This window comes from Plectropomus leopardus, chromosome 11, assembly GCF_026936395.1.
Source record: "Plectropomus leopardus strain MGB_pleo_1.0 chromosome 11, ASM2693639v1, whole genome shotgun sequence".
NCBI lineage: Eukaryota > Metazoa > Chordata > Actinopteri > Perciformes > Serranidae > Plectropomus > Plectropomus leopardus.
The window spans coordinates 35,176,617-35,198,804 of NC_142186.1; the positions used below are offsets into that span (position 1 = coordinate 35,176,617).

At 41.0% G+C, this 22,188-nt stretch overlaps 1 protein-coding gene across 3 annotated transcripts in view; it reads left to right on the forward strand.

The window, feature by feature from the left end:
* sema6cb (semaphorin 6Cb) overlaps window positions 1–22,188 on the forward strand; it is a 191,574-nt gene that overhangs the window by 12,783 nt on the left and 156,603 nt on the right. For all 3 annotated transcript variants that reach the window (XM_042489201.2, XM_088084711.1, XM_088084712.1), the window contains exon 2: window positions 14,379–14,438. The gene's annotated coding sequence lies outside the window, so the exon portion shown is untranslated. The remainder of the gene's footprint in view (window positions 1–14,378; window positions 14,439–22,188) is intronic.

The following is a 22,188-nucleotide window of genomic DNA, read 5'->3' on the forward strand; positions in this document are numbered from 1 at the left end:
GAAACTCAGATTGGATTCCCGACTCTCCGCCTCCTCCCTGCGGCTCTTTATCCCATTTCTTATGCATGCACCCTGCGCTCTGCAGATAGGAATTGTGGCTGATTTGCCGCAAACAACACTCTGCTGCATCCCCGCGCGCTTAAATCTGGAAGGTGTTAAATTTAGAATATGCTCTGCTTTTTCTTTTAAGATTAAACTCCTTGTGTGTGTATGAAGTGTGGTACCCGTGTGTGTGTGTGTGTGTGTGTGTGTGTGTGTGTGTGTGTGTGTGTGTGTGTGTAGTGTTGTGTTGTTGTACCTGAGTGCGAGGCGGATTCCGGCTGTTTATAATCTATAGTTAATTATTTGTGTATATTTCGGTGGTCACCATATGTGCAGTGGATTTTTGGCTCAGACGCGGTGTAAGATAAGTGTGCTTGCTCGCCCACACTTAGCTCGGTCATTTTCCTCCATTTCTCAGAACTCCGGGCTCGTTTCCATCCAATCCGGGCTATTTATAAACGGCTCTTTGGGGAGAGAGCGCGGGGGTTTATCGGGGGGTTCAGTTAGTGTCATATGAATCCAAACTGGGCAGCGGTCCAGGGTGAGTAAAACACACCTCTCCCCTCCCCCGACGCTGCCCTGGACTACAGAGAGAGAGAGCGAGTGTGTCAGTCTATTAACCATGTGTTGACTCACCCCTGCAGCTGTGAGTGAGTGGGAGGGAGGGTGAGAGGGTGAGTGTTTCTGGTCAGGAAAAAATAATTCAGAGGTGCATCTTGAGCCTCAGCTGAACGATTGAGAATCCATGCAGGAGTCTAAAACAGTTAATTAATGCACATTACAAACTGCTGAACATAAATGAAGCATTATTTTACTTTTTAAAAAATCAAAAAGGCAAAGGTCGTGTTCTCAAATTTCTTGTTTTAGCTCGACTAAAATGTTAATTTCATCTAATTTACATGACGAAAAGCAGAAAATCCTGTCAGTTCAGGGCTATATTTATATTGTGATATGAGACTAAATATGGTCAAAGATTTTGGATTTGGTAATGTCGTAACACCTCGATTCTACCAGCAGCGTGTCGATGACATTGTGTCTGTGATGATGTTTTGCTCCGTCCTCCGTGCAGCTCTAAATCCCATCGCGTCTTGTAGGCTGATGCTGTCGACTCGCTGAGATTGTGTTTATTTCGGCATTTTTCCTTGATTTTTGTGATTTTTCCATGGCCGAGTAGGCTACTTATATAAATGCTTTCCTTTCCTGTCTGTTTAAATTGTTTTTATTGATGTTTTACACACTTTATTGTGCTGCAGCCTGCCGTCCAGCTATGAACCAAGTACATCAAGACTGTGCTTCAGTCAAAAATATAACTCAATCAGGGGTATTTATTGTAACCGGGGACATGCAAAGACAAACCGCCAAAAAATACTGTCTGTCTCCGTCCAAGCAGCACTGTAACCATTGTAACATTTTCACCGGCCTCCATGTTGCTTTCTACTGTTAAATAAGCTGTTTTCCAGCCTGTGTGACAGTCGGTGATGTCCCAATAACAAAATGAACAGAAAAGCATCCTCGTCTGCTGCAGAGCCGTGCACACAGTTTTTATCCGCTGACTTTTTCGAGGTTTAGATTTTTTAAATTTTTTTAGATTTTAGTTTTAGATAGACTTTATAGTAAAATACAACAGAATACAAATACATTCATCCATCAACTGCACATGCCCATCATGAAAATGCACACGTTACAGCAAATAAGACATACAGTATTACATATTCAAGCCTTGGGGGTGTTGAGGCTTTGATGGACAGTGGGACAACATAGTTTTTGAACCGGTTTTGTCTGCTGTGGAGGACTCTGCACCGTCTGTCTGAGGGGAGGAGCTGATATTCTGGTGAATGATGGGAAAGTAGTCTGTTGCCTGCTCGTTCATGTGGTAATTTTGGTGGAAAAGAGGCCCCACAGTGTGCATGTCTGCCTTTATTTTGTCTCGTGCAGTAAGTTTACATGTCTGATCATCAGTTCGGAGCGTGCTCTTGAATTTTAGAGCTGCTGTGGATGAAAAGGGTCAAACTGTTTGTCTGAAAATAGATTCAGAGTCAAACTGTGATTCTCCAAACATGAGCACAATCTCATAATCACTGACGGTTAGTTTAGCCCTAATCGAGTGTGTGTCTGTGTGTGTGTGTGTGTGTGCGCACGCCCGCGGTGATGTGGCTGGCTGCTCGGAGCAGGAAAACATGTTCATTAATTTACTGTGAGGCTGTAAACTGGCTTCCAGAAACAGAAATCCCTCACTGTGACTCGAGCCTCGCCCTCCTCCAGCCAGCGAGTCCTTGTCAGCTGTTTGATCTCTCCTCATTGCCTTCCTGCCTTTTGCCTCCACCGTCTCCCCCGGGGGGCAGTTTCTGGTGACTGACGGCCCAAAAACCGACTCGGAGTAAACAAAGCACCCACCTCCATCCCCGCGCTATTACTTTAATGTCACAACTCGGTGACAGGTGGCTGTTTGAGAGGAATGACTCTGCGGTGGTGTCTGAGGCTGACGGCAGCCCTGCAGCAGCAGTGAGGGCCTGTAGCTGCAGGTACTGAGAGGACGAAATGTCAGGACGTCCAGCTGCTTCTTCTCCTGTCAGGCAGGATTTTACAGCGCTGCATAGTTCAGTGACAGCAGCCATTTTCACCATCACCTTGATGCTAAGCAGGTAAACATTAGAGTACGAAAATGCTTCAAAGAATTCATTACAAAGCATGCGCGGGTTTGCTTGACTAATGTCGTTGTTAAGGCATTCGCTGAACAAACTAAACTAAACTAAACTCTGCCTTTACTGTAAAACATCTAATATCAAGTTTAGTTTAGTGTCTTTGACGGTGAAATGCGTAAACTGAATTTTCAGTTTATGTTGGAGGTCATAGTGAAGAGTGGTGTTGTCCTGGACTGAGTCCTGGCTGAGTCCTTGCCGCAGCAGTCGCGGGTTCGACTCCAGCCTTGGCCTTTTGCCGCATATCGTCCCCTCTTCCGCTTTCACACATATGCTCTGTCCAATCACAAAAAAGGCGAGAAAAGCCCAACAAATATCTTAAAAAAAAAAAGACAAAAATAGCTAAAATGTGTTCTCTAAAAATTGCCAAAATATTTTGAAGAAGAAAATTGCTAAAATTATTTTTAATTTTTTTTTAAAAAAGTTAAAATGTAATGTGTAAAGAAAAAAATACCAAAAATTGAAGAAAAAAAGGCTAAATATTTAACTTACAATTTGCCAAAAAAGACCATTTGCAGGTAAACAAATTGCCACAATGTTTTAGAAATGATGCCTCCCAAACTAGCAGCATATTTTTTTTAAAAAAAAAAGTAAAGAACAAAAATCTAGCAGCAACAAAACAGTTGCCAGCTCAAACAATTTTCGCTGGTAACAGTCTGGTCCTCTTTAGCCTGGAGGACAAGTCGTTCATGATTTCCAATAACAATTTCAAATGTGAATTTGTCAGACCGCAGCACACTTTTTCGCTCTGTATCGGTCTGTCTCAGACGAGCTCCGGTCCAGAGAAGTCGGCGGTTTTCTGGATGTTGTTGAAATCTCGCTTTCACTTTGCATAATAGAACTTGATGAGCTGAGTTTACCAGCGATGGTTTTTCAAAGAGTTCCTGAGCCCATATAATAACATCCTTTATACTGTCATGTTGGTTTTTTAGTGCAGTACAGTGTGAGGGGTCAAAGATCACGGCCATTCAGTGTTGGTTTGACCTCATGGCAGAACGATTGTTTTGGGTTGCATCAGTGATTGTGCAGGTGTCACTCATAAAAAGGCTTCATGGCGGCGCAATTTCACCAAACGTCATCATAAAACTTTTGCACAAGCTGACAGAATAACTGCAAATCTTCAATATACCGTCTAATCTCCTGAAACGTTTGCATTTTACTTCCACAATTACGGCAGAACACATCACGCTTTGTGCTCTTGAAGTTACAGGAGTCACGTGGTGACGCCTGATGTCGTCAACAGTAAATTCTTTGTATCGCTCGGCAGCTTGTCGCTCATTAAAATTCAGATATCTGCCCTGTTGGCATCATGTCATAAAGAGATTAAATTTAGAGTGACATAAAATCATGGTTACTAAAAAATCAGATTTATTGTGTTAAAGATGAAATCCTCGAACCAAAGCTGTTCTTACAGGATGCAGATACGTGTTGTGCGATGTTTTGTGTAAAGACGTGAAATTACATTTAATCAAATCTCTTGTGCAAATTTCGTTACTGTCTAATGGAAATCACGAGTCATTGAAGAGAAACCAGCACCCCCACCACGACCCGGCGCACTTCCTGCTCCGATTCGCCGCGTGCCGCTCGTCACTCAGAGCTCTCTGATGTGAAAATGAAATGTGTAAAAAAAAAAAAACCTGGCTGCTCTGTGGCCAACATGTGTGGGGGACACAGGTCAGTTGGTGCGACGCGGCGGTCCATTCACCACGAAGATCTCTTTAATTAGGCTATGTTCTTTTAATTAAGCAGCCGGCGAAATGTCTGTGTCCATTTGTCACCGCGCTCTGCTCAGGCGGCGCCTGGTGAATATCCCCCCTCTTTGTCTCCTCGCGCTTCCACAGGTCCCTGCTTCCTATTATACTTCCTCATTCACCGAAATGTATTTTTTAGATTAGCATGATAATACCCCACGGAGGGGAGGGAAAAGTAGTGAAGAGCGATTGCGAGGCTGCTCATCAGATTCGCCGTGTGCGGGCCGTGGTTATTATCATACTGAATGCACCATCAGTTAAACTAACAGCCTGAATTCCGACATTTATCTCCAATATCATAGACCCACTGTCAATTGCGTCGGGAGCACAATGGCAAATTATGGGTTACGTCTTGCTCCTCGGAGTCTGGATCTTTCCCCTGAGTAATTACACTATGCTAATGCTGCCCCCTCACGCACCCCCCATGACAGGAACAAGGCGCTCCAACTGCTGGGATGTCACACGGTCGGCTGTGGCGAAGTACGAGGGAATAAATGTGTTGTTTGTGGGGCGGCGAGGACGGGGGGGGGCGAGGTTCAGCTGGAGCTCTGGCCGTGTTTCCAGAGACGAGGTCGGACGCAGGTCAGGCCACCTTGAACTCCTCAGCTGGATTTATTGTGTTTGAGGTGGACGGGGTCAGGTCACGCCCCCACCCACCCCCTCACCGACACGAGGACTTTGTTAGACATGAAGCAGCACAGACAAATCCCTGTCACGCTCTCTGACGACGGACCTCAGGGGTCAGAGGTCAGCTGTTGAGGGGCGTCCCTGTGGCATGACCTGAATACTGATTGATTTTCTCCAGGAGGTGTCAGGGGAGGGGGGGCTGCACGCTCAGGGTTCGTACGGTCATGAAAAACCTGGAAAAGTCATTTTGCAAATAGCAATTTAAAAGCCTGGAAAAGTTTTGGGAAACAGAATAAACCCTGAAAGTTTTGGAAAAGTTCTGACAAAATTTGCAAGCCTGTGTGAAACACATTATGTGTTCAAGGACAGTTTGAAATTTGAAAATCCAATGATAATGTTGTTTTGGCAGTTTCTGGCTGTGATCGATGGTATTAATCACCAAAGATTTTTAAAGGATTTTCCTTTAAAAATCGCCAACATTTTAAAAGAAAAATTGCCAACATTTTTATTTAAAAATCACCCAAAATTTAAAAAAATGTTTTTTTGCAAAAAATAAAGATATTAAAGAAATATACTTTTTTTTCTATGAAAATCACCAAAATAAAAAAATCACCCAAATGTTTCTTTGAAAATTGCCATTTGTTTTTCTTTAAAAAACATGAAAATACTTTAAAGAAAAAAATGCCTAACATAAAAAAAAACACCACCATTTTCTTCCATTAAAAATAGACAAAAATGGCCCACATTTTTCAAAAAAACATTCCAAACATATTTTCTTTAAAAATCGTTTTTAAAATAAATACAAAAAACAGTCAATTAAATGTATATGCCCCTCCCCTTAAGCCAAAATCAAAAACCTAAGTCCCTCCCCCAGTGAAAATCAAATTAACATGTCTCCCCCCTTCACCTCCCGCGCTCTAATATTTTAGGAGCAGTTCCTTAGTTATATTTAAACATTCATTTCTAATCCTGTCCTGTCATTATTTTGTAAATAATATGTATGTAAAAAAAAAAACGTATTAAATAGTTAAGAAAAAAAAACGATCAGCGGTCGTTTCAGAGAATTTATGGTCTTCAAAGTTTGCCTCATAGTCATGGATATTATCGGTAAAAATGTGTACGAATCCTGGTGATGACGGTAAGGAAGGGTCACCTCACTTAGCCCTCCCCCCCGCGGCGATGTGGAGAGGGAATGTGATCCAGAGGAAGGAGAGAGTCACAACATGCCCGACTCCTCTGCTCCGCGCTGTAGCTCAGCGGGTGTGTGTTTTCACTTTCCCTGAAACGAGACACCGCGCCACATGTTTTCCTTTAATAGACAGCAGATCGCAGAGAGAGAGAGGCCAGCGCTGCGCTCTGTTTCCAGAGGAGGCCACGCTCCTCAGCTCCTCTCACAGATTTATTAGCCGCTGCTCAAAAAAATGCACAAACATGTTGCCTTCTGACAGCCTTATCAATCATCCTGTTAGTGCAGGTCACAGTGGTTTACTGGACTCAGCACTGGTTCTACACTTACACTGGTATTTTTTAAAACAGCTCTTTTCTTTTTTTGCTGTGTTCAAATTTCAAGCGACAGCAACAGGCTGCAAGTGATTTTCAGCGAAAGCTGCTGAAATGAAGCTACAAAGTGACGCTCAATACTTGTGTCTGCAGACGGACGTGATGCGCTACAGATACAAGCTGAGCAAACCTCTACTTCAACAGTGTCAACCAGTCACATGTTTTTGTTTGTAGCTCTGATACTGTGTTATTTAGCTCAGTTAGCTGATGACACGATAGCTTTCTGTGCATTGCGCTGCACATGGAGATGCGATAGTGTGCTGAAATGTGATGTTTAGATATTAATCAAAAAATATTTTCTTTGGCTAAATCCAAACTTTAGATGCTGTTCAGTCGAGGTTCTTTATGGCAGATACACAGAAGCCTGTGACGACTTAACTACGTTAAAGAAATAACGTTTGTTAGGGGATTATGGTTGCTTCTTGTATAGTCTTTTTGATGACTGCTGGCGGATGATCTTAGATGTTTTTTATGTGTTTTATTTGTTTTTCTGTCATTTTTTTTATTGTTAAGAGCTTGTGGATGCAAGACAAATTTCTGTGAAAATGGACAATAACGAATTGTTTAATCTTAATACCTCTTTCTTACAAAAAACAAGTGCATGCACGCAGGTTTTTCAAACACAGGTAAACCTGCTAAATATAGGGGATAAACTGGATTCCCACTGCCAAGTAGTAGACCTGCGAACGCAGCACTGCAGCAGACGAGTTTCTGGATTATGCATTTTCATAATTGACAATAATGGCAATAAGGAAAAATCTGTTTTTCAAAACTACCTTTGTACCTGTGGAGTCGGGCTCACCTGTTTTTTTTTTTTGTAGTTTTGGCCATCATGTCTGGATGAAATAACATGTCACTAACAAAGTTAATGGTAAGATTTGGGAACACCGATGCGAACCTGTAAACCTGTAATTTCAAGAGAAAACAAAGTGGTCTGTTATAATATCTAAAACATGCTGTAGTACATTTCCTGCTGCACAAAGAGGGATTATAGCCAGCGTTTCTGCTGGACTCCCTCTCTGTTAATTACCTCCAAATAAAGTAGTTTAAAATTTAAATAAAATGAGTAACAACAATGACATTTCTAAAAGACAATATGCAGTTGGTCACAGTTTTTATCCTTGACAGTTTTTTTTATTGCTATTTATTTCTCCCCCAGAACTTTAATCATCTTCTTCCACTGCAATAGTTTCACTTATAGCCCGTAATAATAGTAATAATAATAAAAGCTGGTGTTTTGTCAGCAGAGCTCAGATTTGACTCTTTTTTCTGAGCTGCTGATGTCTCCTGATATTTGAGCAGCGATCTGAGGCTCTAATTCTGATGAGTTTCCAGAGGACAACTGTAATTATGAATAAAAAGTATCTGCAGTGGCAGGATGCCATTTAAATGTCTTTCGTCTCCTCCAGTAAAACAGAAAAAGGTCACAAATAATTCTGAAACAGAGAACTCGTCTTCAGCCTCAGACCTGAATTATCCCGTCAGAGCGGTGATGATATTTGAGGACAATTTATTTCTGCTTGAAGACGCTCCAAACTTTACAGGCGTCTTTGTGTGCTTTGGACTAAACCCTCTGAACGAATATATTTTCAGGTCCGACATGAATGATCCAGACTGACCTGAGACATAAAATATCCCAAACTGTGTGTTTATTAGGGTTGAGCGTCTTCACTGGTCTCATGATTGATTCGATTTGATAACATGATGCTTTGCACCCTCAGTTTTTATATTAATGCACATGGCTACTTTTTCATCAATAAATACAAGCAGTCAGATAAATATGAACTTCCATTTTTATTATTTAAAGATTTCTTACAAATCAAACTGAAAATTCAAATTGAATTGTTCCAATTCCCAAATTAAAAAGTGTTGGCAGCGTCTTCTGGAACCGGTTGTGTTAAATGGGCGTATGATGTAATTTCATATCGATCGCAGGCCTCTGAATCAAATCAAATCAAAATTGTATCATGGCAGACTTTTGTGGATCCTTAATGAAGCTCATCTTTGATATTCTTTATGAATTTTTGCTTTTTCAGCTCAAGTTTCTTTCAAGAAAAGTTTCAAAAATGTTTGTGTGTGCTGTCAAACAAGGTGCTCAGACAGAAAGAAAATGAGAATCAGCGCAGAAAATTGCAGTCGGTGCATCTCTAATAGACTCATTGTGCTCCCTCAGTCAGTGAGTCAGCAGACATTTATTTAAATGTAAATCTTTGAGATTATTTCCATAAGTCATGCTAAGAAGGAGGAAGAAATAAGAGCTAGAGAAGAAGTTTTTTTGCGGAGTGTCTGACCAGTTTAACGTTCTGGTCTTAAGCTCGGGATGATCTCCTGAAGCTTCTGATCCTCAGACCAGAGTCGGAGGATCCCTGCGGTTCAGATCTGGATAATGAGCCACTAAATCCTCCTGCGGTGGGCTCAGCGCATTCGTCAAACTGCTGCCAGTCAAGTATTAGCAGGGCGGAGGAGTGTGTACGCTGAGATTCTGTAAAGATAGCTGCCCCCTCTGCAGACCCTCACCCAGCTGGGTCTGCACATAAACAGATACTAACAGGCTCGACGCGGGGTTAATCGTTTCTCTGAACGCATGTTGCTGCGTGCTCTCATGTTGTTAATGGGAGCCGACATCAGCTGAGAGGTTGCGGTGACTCATCCGATCCCACCATCTTGCATCCAGTAACAGAATCAATACAAGAGTCGTTCCACGAGTGTGAGCCGTGAAGAGAGGAAGCGTCCGAAAACCGTTCTGCACACGGCAAAAGCTCAGAGCTCGAGGAGCAAAAGAGCAACGGTTTAATGATTTCTGCTTCCTCATTGTGTTCAGGACAGATTTACCCAAAACGGGAAAAAACAAATCTGCGTCATTTCTCGTCTCCGGTCACGTCTGTTTGTGTGTAATTTAACATCCTAACATCCTGGAATCTGAGAAACATTCTAAAATCGGAAAAACATCTTAAAATCTGAGAAATGCCCTTAAATCTTAGAAACATACTTAAATCTGAGAAATGTCTTTAAGTCCCAGAAATGTTCTTAAATCCAAGAAATTTCCTAAAATCTGAGAAATGTGCTTATATCCAGGAAATGTCAGAAAATCTCAGGAATGCCGAAGATCTTTACATGTCCTACAATCCTGGAAACATCCTAAAATCCTGGAAATGTCCTCAAATCAGAGGAATCTCCTACAATCCCCAAAATGTCCTAAAATCTGAGAAATGTCAGAAAATTCTGGTAACTACCTAAAATCACGGAAATGACTAAATCTCTCGAGATGTCCTAAAATCCTTGAAATGTGCCAAAATCCTAGAAATGTGTTAAAATCCTACAAACTTGTCTGGGGCTGCTGTGGCCCCTGGCCTCCTGTCATATTGCAAAAGTGGCCCCCAAGCGAAGCGTGTTGAGGCTCATAAAATGTGGCTTTTCCAGCTGCTGGTCCGTTTTCGTGGCGTTTTCACGTGCATGATGGTGATGACGACGTGGCGGTCTGATTGCAGCAGACGACCAGCTGATCCGCGTCACTGAAACTTTTTTGGTTCTGCTTTAAAGCACAAACACACTCGGCTGAATTAATCAAGATGCATTTAGGGCAATTTGTAGTCTGGGAACTTAAAGTGGCTCAGAGACGGTCGGGAACCTTTTGTTGAGTCCACGCTGGAATCTGTTTTGCGCAGAGTCTTATCTGGCCCTCTGATGGTTTGTGTTTTTTCCCAGGCGGTTCGCTCTGTGAGTTCAGAGCTGATCTGAGTTCCTACAGACGGCAAACACAGACGCTGTCGATCAACTCTTTACCACTGAAACAAGAAAATAATGACCATATGCCCAAAGGTATCACTCTGCCAAGGATCAGATATTGATTCAACACAGCAGCCCTGCTCTCCATCCAGAGCTCGCTGTCCTTTTGTCAGAACAAAGAAGTCAAGAGCACAGAGGAGAAAAATAATCCTCGCCTTAACCTGAACTGAACCGTCGTCGGCATGAAGCTGCCGGCCGGATGCTGCCTCTCCAAGTCGCCTGCTGCTGGAGACGTGAAGCCGGAGGCCAAAGCTTCCATCATCATCATTAGTCTTCGTGCAGGTCAGAATCCAACCAGGTCGCACAGAAAGATGCTAACTTCAGGGTTCAAAATGTCATTTAAACACAGGAAAAGTCATGTAATTTGCCAATAGCAATTTCCAAGCATGGAAAGATTTTGGTAAATGTCATATACCTTCAAAGTTTTGCAAAAAAAGTCATGAGATTTTATTTTACAAACCTGAATAATACCACATGATGTGTTCAAGGACCGTTGGAGGTTAAAAATCAAACAATAATTTCAGTTTTTAAAGTTTCTGGCTGTGAAAAATGGTGCAATTTGGTGTTATCACCCCCCCAAAAATAAAAAAATTTCGAAAAGAAAAAAAGAAAAAAAAAAAAGAAATCACCAAAAAAAAAGCTATTTTTCCCCTAAAAATAACCCAAATCTTTAAAGAAAAAAATAACCACCACAAATGTTTTCCATTCTCTCTTTAAAAACTGCCCAAAAAATTTAAGACAAAAAAATGCCTAAAATAAAAAACGGAAAAAAGGGCTAAAATGTTTAATGAAAAACAAATCGCCAAAATGTTCATAAAAAATAAATAAATAAAACAAAACAAAACTGCAATAAATAGCAACCAATAGGGGGTATTGATGAGCGTTTCAGAGAAACAAAAGAAAGTATGGTCTTGACAATTTGCCTCACAGTCATTTCAAATTTATTGGTAAAAATGTGCATGAACCCTGTGACTGGGAAGATGGTCCAGGACCACGGCAGCTTAATGACTTCCTAAAATGACAGAAGAAACGCTCATTGTGATGTCAGTCACAGTTTGGTTTTGGCTCTTGGAGCCCTCTGAGATTCTGCGCCAGATTGAACCTCTGATTGCTTTTTTTATGCCTAATGTTCGATTGGAAACTAATCAGCAGTAACTGTAAGGAGCAGGAAATGAAATACATGTGCTGTATGTTCAGGAGAAAATTACTTATCAGCCCGCTGAGGCTGTCATGTTATTACATATCAATCTGCAGATGGAATTGTTTTTCATGCCTCCACGCCGGCGACAGCGTGGATAAAGGTGTTATGTTTTCGGTTTGTACATCTGTCAGTTTCATTTTCATGAGACGGTTTTTCAGAAAGGTATTGAATGCTTTTCCTCAAATTTAGTGCAAACGTCCACTTAGACTCAACAATGAAGTTATTGCAATTTGGTGGTAGAAGGTCAAAGGTTACTGTGACCTCACTTGGCCATAACTCAAGAATTCATACACTAAAGAATTCATACACCAAATTTGGACAGAATTTCAAAAAAATGTCTAACAGGAAAAAAATTATGAAGTGATAACATTTTCTATCCAAAAGATTCACTTAACTGGGACATCTTGGGCTGTACCCGAGTCAAAATAATGTCTGTTAAATACAAATATTAGATGTTTTGTGTTTTTTCTATATAAAGTTTTACAGTTTGAAGAGGCTCAGTGAGACAACAGCAGCATTCATGTAATAAAGTAAACGAGCTAACGACGGGTCGGAAATGTCATCAAGAAGTTTATTTTGCTGTTTGTACACGCGCAGACAGGCAGACAACAGATAAAAACAAACAAGAATCAGAGAAAGATACTAACAAATATTTAAAAGAAAGCAAGCCACAGTACAGTTTAAAAACACAAAATAGGTTCAGATAAATTATAAACTATAATATACCATGGATATTGCTCATATTGCAATTTTTCACTTGAAAAGTTTTGAAATTTAACTAATCTAGTGCCGGTTGTAGAGATCTTCTGTGTGTGAAGCGTCCATATTTCCGAATGTATACTGTAGCTTCTTTGCAGCATCATCCATATTTTGTCTTCAGTCATGGCTCCATATGAGTCTGAACAGACACGGATTCAAACCGGTTCAGCGATCACATGGCGGTAATTCAGGTTTTTGTGACGTGTCACGTGAAGCTGAGTTTGCTGAGTGGCGAGGTGGAGAAGACGTTTGTCTGGGAGCAGATTGTCGCAGCAGACTGTGAGCTGAGACGCCATCGCCAGATTTGGCTTCTTTGAGCTCTCGGATTTGTCGGAAGATTTTGTAGCAACCTGTTGTCATGCGAACATCACCGAACACGTCTGTTCCCGCAGATCAGAGTGGCATTTTCTGTCACATGTTGCACATGACAGCGTGACAGTGTGACGATGCATGTTTACATATACAGTGAAAAGTATTCACCCCAATTTGCTTTTTACCTGTTTAGTTGCCTCACAGCCTGTAATTTAAATGGATTTTTATTGGGATTTGTTTGCTTTGTTTTTGTAATAGACCTAAACAGAATAGTCAATATTGGTGAAGTGAAATAAATTTGAAAAAAAAAGGTTTTCTGAAAAATAAAATGATGGAAAATGGTGCGTTCATAATGCCCCTAAATAAGACCTGGAGTTATCAGTTACCTTCAAAAGTCACATCATTTGTAAAATAAAGTCCACTCGTGTGCAATCTAAGTGTCACAAAAACTCTGTTTGTAAACATCTGCTCTGGACACATGAATTTTTTTTTAAAAAAACTTTTTTTCATTATACTTAACCAATGTTTAGTATTCTCTCGAATTCTATTACAAAAAATCCCAATAAAAATCTGTTGAAATTACAGGTTGTAATGCACCAAAATGGGAAAAACACTAATGAACACTTTTTCAAGGCGCTGTACGAATGTATGTGTAGATGCATTGCACCTGTCTGCTGTGCACCTCACATGTCATTGATTGGTTGCCGTTTGTTGTTCGATGGATGTGTGTCGCTTCTATTGTTGTGTGCATGTGTTGGGCGAACATGAATCACCTGCTGTTTTTGGCAAAACCTCCAACGTGTCGATCCACTCGAGGCGGCAGGAGAGCATCAATTCATCTGGATTCTTCTCATGTTCTGTTTCTGCGATAAAGCTCCTTGTCTTTTTATCCAGTGATCCGTGATACATGTGCGCCACCAACACGTGTGTAATTGCACTTTGTGTTACATACAGTTTACATTGCACTTTTGTCTTCTGTATGAATTGGTACATTGTTTTCTTTTCTTTTCCTTTTTCTTTCTTTCTATATTTCTTTTGTCTGTTACCTGCAAAGGGACTTCGGATTTTAATTAGCAGTCCTGCTAAATCAATTAATATTAGGAGTCGACAGATTACCAGTTATCAGGGCGGATATTTGGCATTTTGCCGGTAATCTGCAGCAGCGTTTTATCTTAATGATCTCTGTCTGCACTAAAGTAAAGATTCAAAAGTACTGTATGGGAGTATTACGATCAACCAATTATTATCATTGTTATGTTTTAAATTATGTTACAGAAAATACAAATATATGTATTTTATTTTATTTTAGTTTTTTTTAAGTCATTTCCTTTTTTTTCTTTTCTGGTATTGATTTTTTAGATAATTTTCTTGTAAGTTTTTGACAATTAAATTATATATATAATTTTTATTTATTTATTTTTTGAAAATTTTTGGGTCATTTCTTGATGAGTCACTCATTGTCTTCATCCTACGGTTTTGAAATAAATACAGCCAGTTCTCTTAGGTTTCAAAGGGTTAACTACTAATAATCTGTATCGGTGTTGGCCCCCTAAAGGCCAATAACTGCCCCCTAATTAATATGCTGTGTGCCTTTTAAATAAACATTGAATTTAATTAATATTGATTTATTTCTCTTCACAGATCCACTGGGAGCTGCTGTCTGCACCGAACTGTCTGCACGATCTCCGTCTGAAGGCTGAGGTACTGTACAAACGCTGTTGCTGTTTTGATTTGGGAGACTCGGGGTTCACTGTTGAGGCTGAAGTGGATGTGATGTGACAGAGCGAGCTCTGAGACCACCTCGTTAAAGGATGGTTACTGATGCAGCTTTTTAAGATGGACACGGCCTCCTCGCTCTCTGATCTGCTCCTTTTAATCAGATGTCAGGAAAGAGGGTTTCAGTGTTTGGCTCACTGTGAGGAGGAGGAGTGTTTGTCCAGTGAAGGACAGACCGAGTTCACACGCACGCGCACACACACACACACACACACACACACACACACACACACACACACACACACACACACACACACACACACACAAACACACACACACACTGCAGTGAACCGGCTCGGTCAGAGCAGCAGAGACACTGAGCTCAATGCTCATTATGGGATGTTAATACCATTGTTGTGTTTACTGGAAGTGATGGGGTCTGACATGAACACACTGAGGACGTTTTCATGCACAAAATAGTCCAGTATTTGCACTTATTCCCAAAAATATAATGTTTCTACTGTGCCGTTTACATGTCTAATAAAAATGAATATTCCACTAACACTCCTGTTTACGTGCAGCCATGCACACTCCGATTAACGTGCCCTAACATGTTGTTTATCATGTCGAAACATGAAGAAGTATAACTAGAGCTGATGTTGTTCTTTGCAATGATGATGATGATGGTGACAATGATGATGAGGATGATGGTGACAATGATGATGATGATGGCGATGATGATGGTAATGATGCTGATGATGATGATGATGATGATGATGGTAATGATGACAATGGTGATGATGATGACGACGATGATGATGGTGATGATGATGACAATTATATTAACAATGGTGGTAACAGCGACGATGGTGTTGATTATGATTGTGATGGTGGTAATGATAATGACGATGATAGCAATGATGATGATTGTGGTGATGATAATGATGGTGGTAGTGATGATGATGACGATGGTGATGATGTTAACAAAGATGATGGTGATGATGACGGGGATAGTAACAATGGTGGTAACAATGACGATGGTGTTGATAATGATTGTGATGGTGGTAATGATAATGACGACAATAGTAGCAATGATGGTGATGATGATGACAATGATAGTAACTGGTGGTAACAATGACGATGGTGTTGATGATTGTGATGGTAATGATGGTGGTAATGATAAAGATGATGATAGTAGCAATGATGATGGTGATGATGATGATGGTAGTGATGACGATGATGATTACGATGACAGTTGTTGGGTTATCTCAGACATCACCGTGTCAGTCAGTCAAATCTTCCATGATGCTCATTAGGTGCGTTTTTTGAAATTGTGTTTTTGTAAACTTTATTTTTAAGTTATTGAGAAATATTTCAGATTTCCGACCATGTTTTTTTAGGGTGTTTAATGTGGCTTGAGCTATTTATTTAAAGTGATGACACCTCGTGATGAAGGAGCATCAGGATGCTCTCAGATGACTCAACTCTTCAGCGTATTCAGTATTTCTGACTTTCTAGCTGGAGCGGCTCCAGTCTGTATGTCGAAGCATCTTTAGGGAAAGATTCTGAACCCTAAATATCTCCTGATAGCTGTTCAATCAGCGTGTGATTGTGTATGACTGTTTAAAAACTGAGTAGCAGGAAACACTGTGCACGGTAGCCTCGGCCACCAGTTTGTGTGAGTGTGACTCATAGTGTGAAAGTGCTTTGAGTGAAAAGTGCTCTATTTACCATTTACGGTTTATAGTTGTGTCTGTGTCTCTCTGTTTCACTACAATATAATGTTATCTCAATGAAATGTACTGAAACGAACGTGTGTTTGACACAAGAGGGAAATTTATTATTTTGTCCAATAAGAATCTGCTTCGCCGGTGAGTCAAACAGTGAATTTCGGACACTGCTGTTGAAGCTCTGTCACTCCTGTAAAAGAGGCTCCTCTTTGCTCTCACTGAGGTTTTGACTATTGTTTTCCTCATGATTAGTTTTTTTTTTTTTGCAGTTATTCATTATTCAAGTGAACAATCTCAGGATTAACGGGTACGAAGGAACTTTTTTTAATTTGCAAGGAAATGTTTAGAACTGCAAGATCTTACAGACAAAACAGAGACTGTAGAACTTGTGGATCATAACGTCTCCTTGCAAAGTGAAATAAAGTATTTTTCTGAAGCGTCACAGTGTGCAGACGTCTTTGTGCCCTGCAGTGAGGTAGGTTTTTTTGTCCCTGGATGTGCAAACACTCGGTCCCTGTTGTGTTCTGAGGATTTCTGGTGCCATATGCTGCACAGATTGCAAAGTTCAAGTCAAATTTGGGATTTTTTTTCAGGCTACATAAATAAACTTGGCTATTTACAATATTAATATAGCAGTGAGTACTTTGTATACCAATGAAGCGTTCCCACCTGTTTGAGGGGAAGTTGTCGGGTAGTGAAGGGGAAACAGAGACCTGTAGGCAGCATGAGGGAGCAGTTATTGTGTCTGGACGGGTTTCTCCCCGGTGAGGCTGAGTGTGGACAGTAGAGGACAGGGCCAAGGAGCGCCGATGACAGGACGCCTCATGGGATGTTTGGAAACAGATGGCTGGCCAGATGCAGGCCTGCTGTGACCTTGGAAGCATCTGAAGGTAAAAACCAGCAAAAATGTCTGAAAAACAAGTGAGGAGAGACGAGCAGCAGCAGCAGCAGCAGCTCTGTGGTTGTGCCCAGAGACGTTTCTGTGCTGCATTAGTGTGTGTGATCACGCATGCAGTTAATTTTCTCTGGTGTGTATCTCATCAGAGGAGTTAACCTTTTGTGGCATGTTGTAATTTGGTTTGTTTTTGTTCACACTGTTGGACTGTAAGTGAGCCGCCACTCGTAAACAACAAGTTTTCATTAACGGGAAGAAGCTCCGGTTGTTTTCTGCAGAGACTTTTCAGTCTCAGCAGCTTTTACTAAAACATGATGGGAGGTATGTTCAGATTAAGCGTTTTGCCGCGATCCGAGTCATTTAATATTGAGTACCTGCAGACCCCGAGTCCAGATCCCATATTTGTATTTACCTCGATATTCCAGCTGCACAGTGCACACTTAAAGTACTTGAAAGTTGTTAAAATTAATCCAGTGTTAATGCTTAACAGATTAATAGCTCTGCAATGCAATGCAAGAAAAAATGTCTGCATCCAAACAGTTCCTTAGGGTTTTTTTTTTTTATTTTATTTTTACAAAATACCAAAATAAACAAACTAAAAATGCTTCTACAGGCTCTTATTACAATTCCAATTAATGCAGCATCTGCTTTGTTTTTTAATATAAAATAACCAAGTAAACAAACTAAAAACATTTAATATTATATGGCTCCTATCACAAATCCACTTAGTGCCGCTTTTTTTAAAAATAAGAAAACCAGACAACAACAAAAGTACAGAACATTCCCAGTTCACAGTTCTGCTTATTACAGCATTATAGTAAAACTTGTTCATGAAAAATAAACAATAAAAATATATTTATACTCCACTTTTAGCTTTAACACATAAGTCTTAAATAACAACAGCAGCAGCCACTCAGTTTCTTTCAGGTTTGTTTTTAAAATGACTTCAACAATAATCACTGTGACTGTTAACTGAATATTTTTCCTCCTATTGTCTTCGGCAGTTATTAGACTAATTTTCTCAGCTCCTGTTCTCACATGAATGAAGTGAACATGCATTTAGAGTCAGATGTTGATTTAATGATGATGGCAGGTGAGGACTTGTCAGACCTGATCTGGTGATCATACGGAGGCTTTGAGACGTGCCTGCACAGGTTTGCACATCGCTGTGTGTCATGTTCTTTTATTGGGTCAAAGGTTGGAAGCAAAGATGCAAATTTTTGGATGCAGATTGTTACATACTGGAGTTTTGGTGAAAACACCAGTCCTTTTTCTGTAAGGATGGCGCTATAGAGCTGCTGCGAAGACACTTTCAAATGCTTTCAGATGTTTCTGCTGCCCTGAAACGTCATGCAAACATCACGACTCGGGTATCATCGAAATTACAACTTTGGAGGGCCGTTCGTGTGCTCGGAACTCGTAAATATGGTAAATATGATGTTTCCGAGGAGCTCCTGCAGGCAGAAATATCTCCGCCATGAATGGTAGTGTAATAGGCGTTTCTATGTGAAGAAATGGGACTATACATATATTTTTTGTAAGTTGTAGTGAAGTTTAGATGGTCAGCGGCTGCACAGTGAGGATCTTTTGTCAACACTATATAAGAGTTATATTCCTGATGTAATTCAGGCGGCGGCAGACTGAGGCGAACGCCACCAGCAGTGTGATATTGTGCGAACCTCGGGGGCTTTGAGCTCTTCAAAGGGAGAGCCGTGATCAGAGCTGGGAACTGGCTGCTGAGGTGGTGGGGGGGTGGTGATGGAGGAGGGTGGAGGTGTCAGGCGTATAATTGGGGTGAGGAGATCTCTGGGGTGGATAGAGGGGAAGCTTTATTAAGACCGCTCAAGTCTGATGTGGCTTCTCGGCCGCCTGGCTCTCCGTCGCACACCCACGCCTTTCAGGCCAATCTTCCATTTCCACCAGAGACTGTGTAACAACAAAGGGATGAAGGGCAAAGTCCTCGAGCTCCTCTCCGTCACAGACAAGACAAAAGACCCCATTACTTGAGGAGCGGTGATGGGGAGGCTGTTGTCTCCTCCGTCTCACTGCTGAGTTCGCTCTCTATGACTTATTGATAGTGCTGTCGAGTCGGATGCCGGGATGCTGGCGTTATTGTGACTCAGTTTCACTTCAATGAGACGTTCATTCAGTAGTCTCCCATCGACTGATGACTGCTTCATTACCTCCTTCTTTGTGAAACAGAAAAGACCTTTTCTTCTCACCTGTTTGCTTAAAGCAATCCCGAGTTTATTATCAGCCGTTCTTCAGCCACTGACACGTTTAGACCCTGAATACACTGCGACAACTAGGAATGATTCCAGTCAAGGCATTTTTAAATCGACCGTGATTGGCTACATTGACTTTATAGATTGATGTGATTCTTTGTTTTACATCATCTGTCACACACGTTCTTTTACTGGCAGAGGTTTCATGTACAACCAAGCAACGAGTGAACTCTCCTCCAAACCGCACTCTGCCCGGGAACGTTATAATTCACCTTTACTCAATACTTACTTTTAGTCAGTAGAGTTTGAATGCACCGTAAGATAAGTTAAGATAAGATAAGCCTTTATTAGTGCTACGATGGGGAAATTTGCAGTGTCACAGCAGCAAGGTGTGTAAAGATGAGCAAGCAACAAAAAGAATATAAATATTTAAAAAAAACAAGGTGTAATAGTAAAAAACAAACAAGTAACATGGATCTTGATAAATTTGGGTACAACATCAAGTTTGATGTGTGCAGACTGTGTGATGATATCACTTTCATCCATCAACGTTAACACAAGAACAAAACGTTGTCAGCGCGCGTCATCTATCTACGTCGCTGTAGTGGTCACAGCAAAATGTAAACAAGCATGAATGTAGCCCTCGCTATCATGACATTTATGTGTCGAAAAAGTCTGAAAAAGAAGAGGAAGAGAATGTGGATGTGGTAATGGCGGGAAAAGAGGACAACTTGAAATGCCAATTTTGCCACACAAGCTGGAAGTATTTATCAGCATCTACGAACTTTTAGCAGTGTGGCGCTGATCAGTGCATCATTTCATGCTGAATTTCTATTGGCTGCTCAGTAGATGTAGGTCACAGCAGCAGTCACACAGTGAGATGCTCATCCCAAATTTCTGACACTGTCAGATATTTATCCCAGGCCAACTTTGATTGCCAACCGTGACATTGGCTGAACTTCTCTCACTGTGCGACATAAAACCACCGATTTAGAGCCACGACCAAAGATATCGATAAGTTTCTTTCACGATGGTCATCTTTCGTCTGAGACAGCCCAAAATCAAACAGTTTATACCAGGCTTTAAAGAGACAGAGACATTCTCTTTGAGACAGAGATAAGGACAAGGACAAAGAGATTAAAGGGAGGGTTGTCATTTTATACTTTTTAGAAAAAAAAAGCTTGGATGCAGAGATTTTTTTCCTAATGCATTGCAAAATTTTTCAATTGTCATGCAAATACATTGAAATGATTTTAATAACCTTAAAGTACTTAAAGTTTTTACCGTGCAGCAGTATTATCATGAAAATAGAAGTATGGGATCAGGACTCTGTATCAGCAGAAAGTCAATATTAACTGACTCAGATCAGGATCAGGAGCTAAAAGGACTTGATGGGGGACATCCAGAGCAAGAACACTACATTCTGCTTTATCATGTTTTGGCGAGATCGGGATAATGCGCGGCTTAAAATGCATTGAGAGCTAAACACTGATGAAATATTTACAGCCCAAAGTGTGTGCAAACATGGGAGCCCGGGACGGATAAGAGCAAAATAATCTCTGGTGTTTCGCCTCACAAGGGAAAACAAACTTTCCAGGGTGACTTCCCCCGTGACTGATCGTATCAAGTCTGATGGAGAGATTAGGAGCTTAGCTGCTTATTTCTCCTCTCTGTGACCACTCGAATGTTGCCGTGACTCGCTGCTCTTGTATCAATAATTGAAACCTTTTGTAGATGCGATGACTTCGTGAAAAAGTGACGCCGTCCGTCCCGCAGACGCAGATTTAGTTAGCCGCACAACAAAGATGTGGGTTGAAGGGGGAGGCGGCGGCGGGGTCCTCGGCTGTAAATTGGTTTCTGTGGAGCTCATGAAAAAAGGGTCTGGAGGTCTGTTCTCTGCTTCCTTAGTAGCTTGTTAATCCCCCACAGCTCTGGCCGCAGGGAGGGCTGCTCGCACATACACGGCCCTGGTGGAAACGGCGCCACTCCTCCTCCAGCCCTCTTCCGTCCTCTTTCCACTCGGTCCTGCAGGGCTTGGCTAATCCCCTGCCTGGTCATGGTGGGGAGATTGCAGGCTTTTTCAAAGCCCTTTGCTGGCCGGACTTCAAAGTTACAGGGATACAGAGACTTGAGGAGGTGGGAGAAAATGAGGTCCACCGCAGCTTTTCTTGTGAAGGTGACGCAGACTTTGGTGGTTTGGTGGACGGGAGAGACGAGGACGTGCTGTTAGTGGTGATGTATAAACAGTTTTTAGGTCTCACTGTGAGTTTTCTTTATCGTTTCATAAAAATATACACAAGACAGTATGCTCATGCAACGACAGAAATAAACACTACCATAAACAGCACGAAACACAAACAAGATGCTGCACATAAAGATGAAGCATGACTCAGCATAAAAACACTAAGAGCTGACGTATATAGTTTTTCATCCTGCTTACAGTTTGAACATAAACGGAGCGTTTTATGCCTCTGCAGCTCCGACACCAAAACCTGCACTTATGAACACAATATTTCAGGAACACTGAGGAATTTTTCTTTAGATTTGGCACAAAAATGTCCACCTGGACTTGACAATGAACTGATTACTCTTATTTTTTTTAACTGGCAAAGTAAACGTGTACGAAACATAATCTCACACAGGTAAAAAAGTAACATATCTGAAAGATGCAAGTATGTATGAAGAATATAAATTACCAAAATTAAAGAAAAAAAAGGATGTAAAGACATTAAAATGCATATAAAAATAAGAAACGGTTGCGAGCATACAGATTTTTTAAAAAGTTATATTCAGTGAGAGGATTCAGGGAAGAAATTTGCATAATTTTCAGAAATTTGGCTTTTTTGTTTTTTAATAAGATGAGTGACAGGATAATTAAACAATAT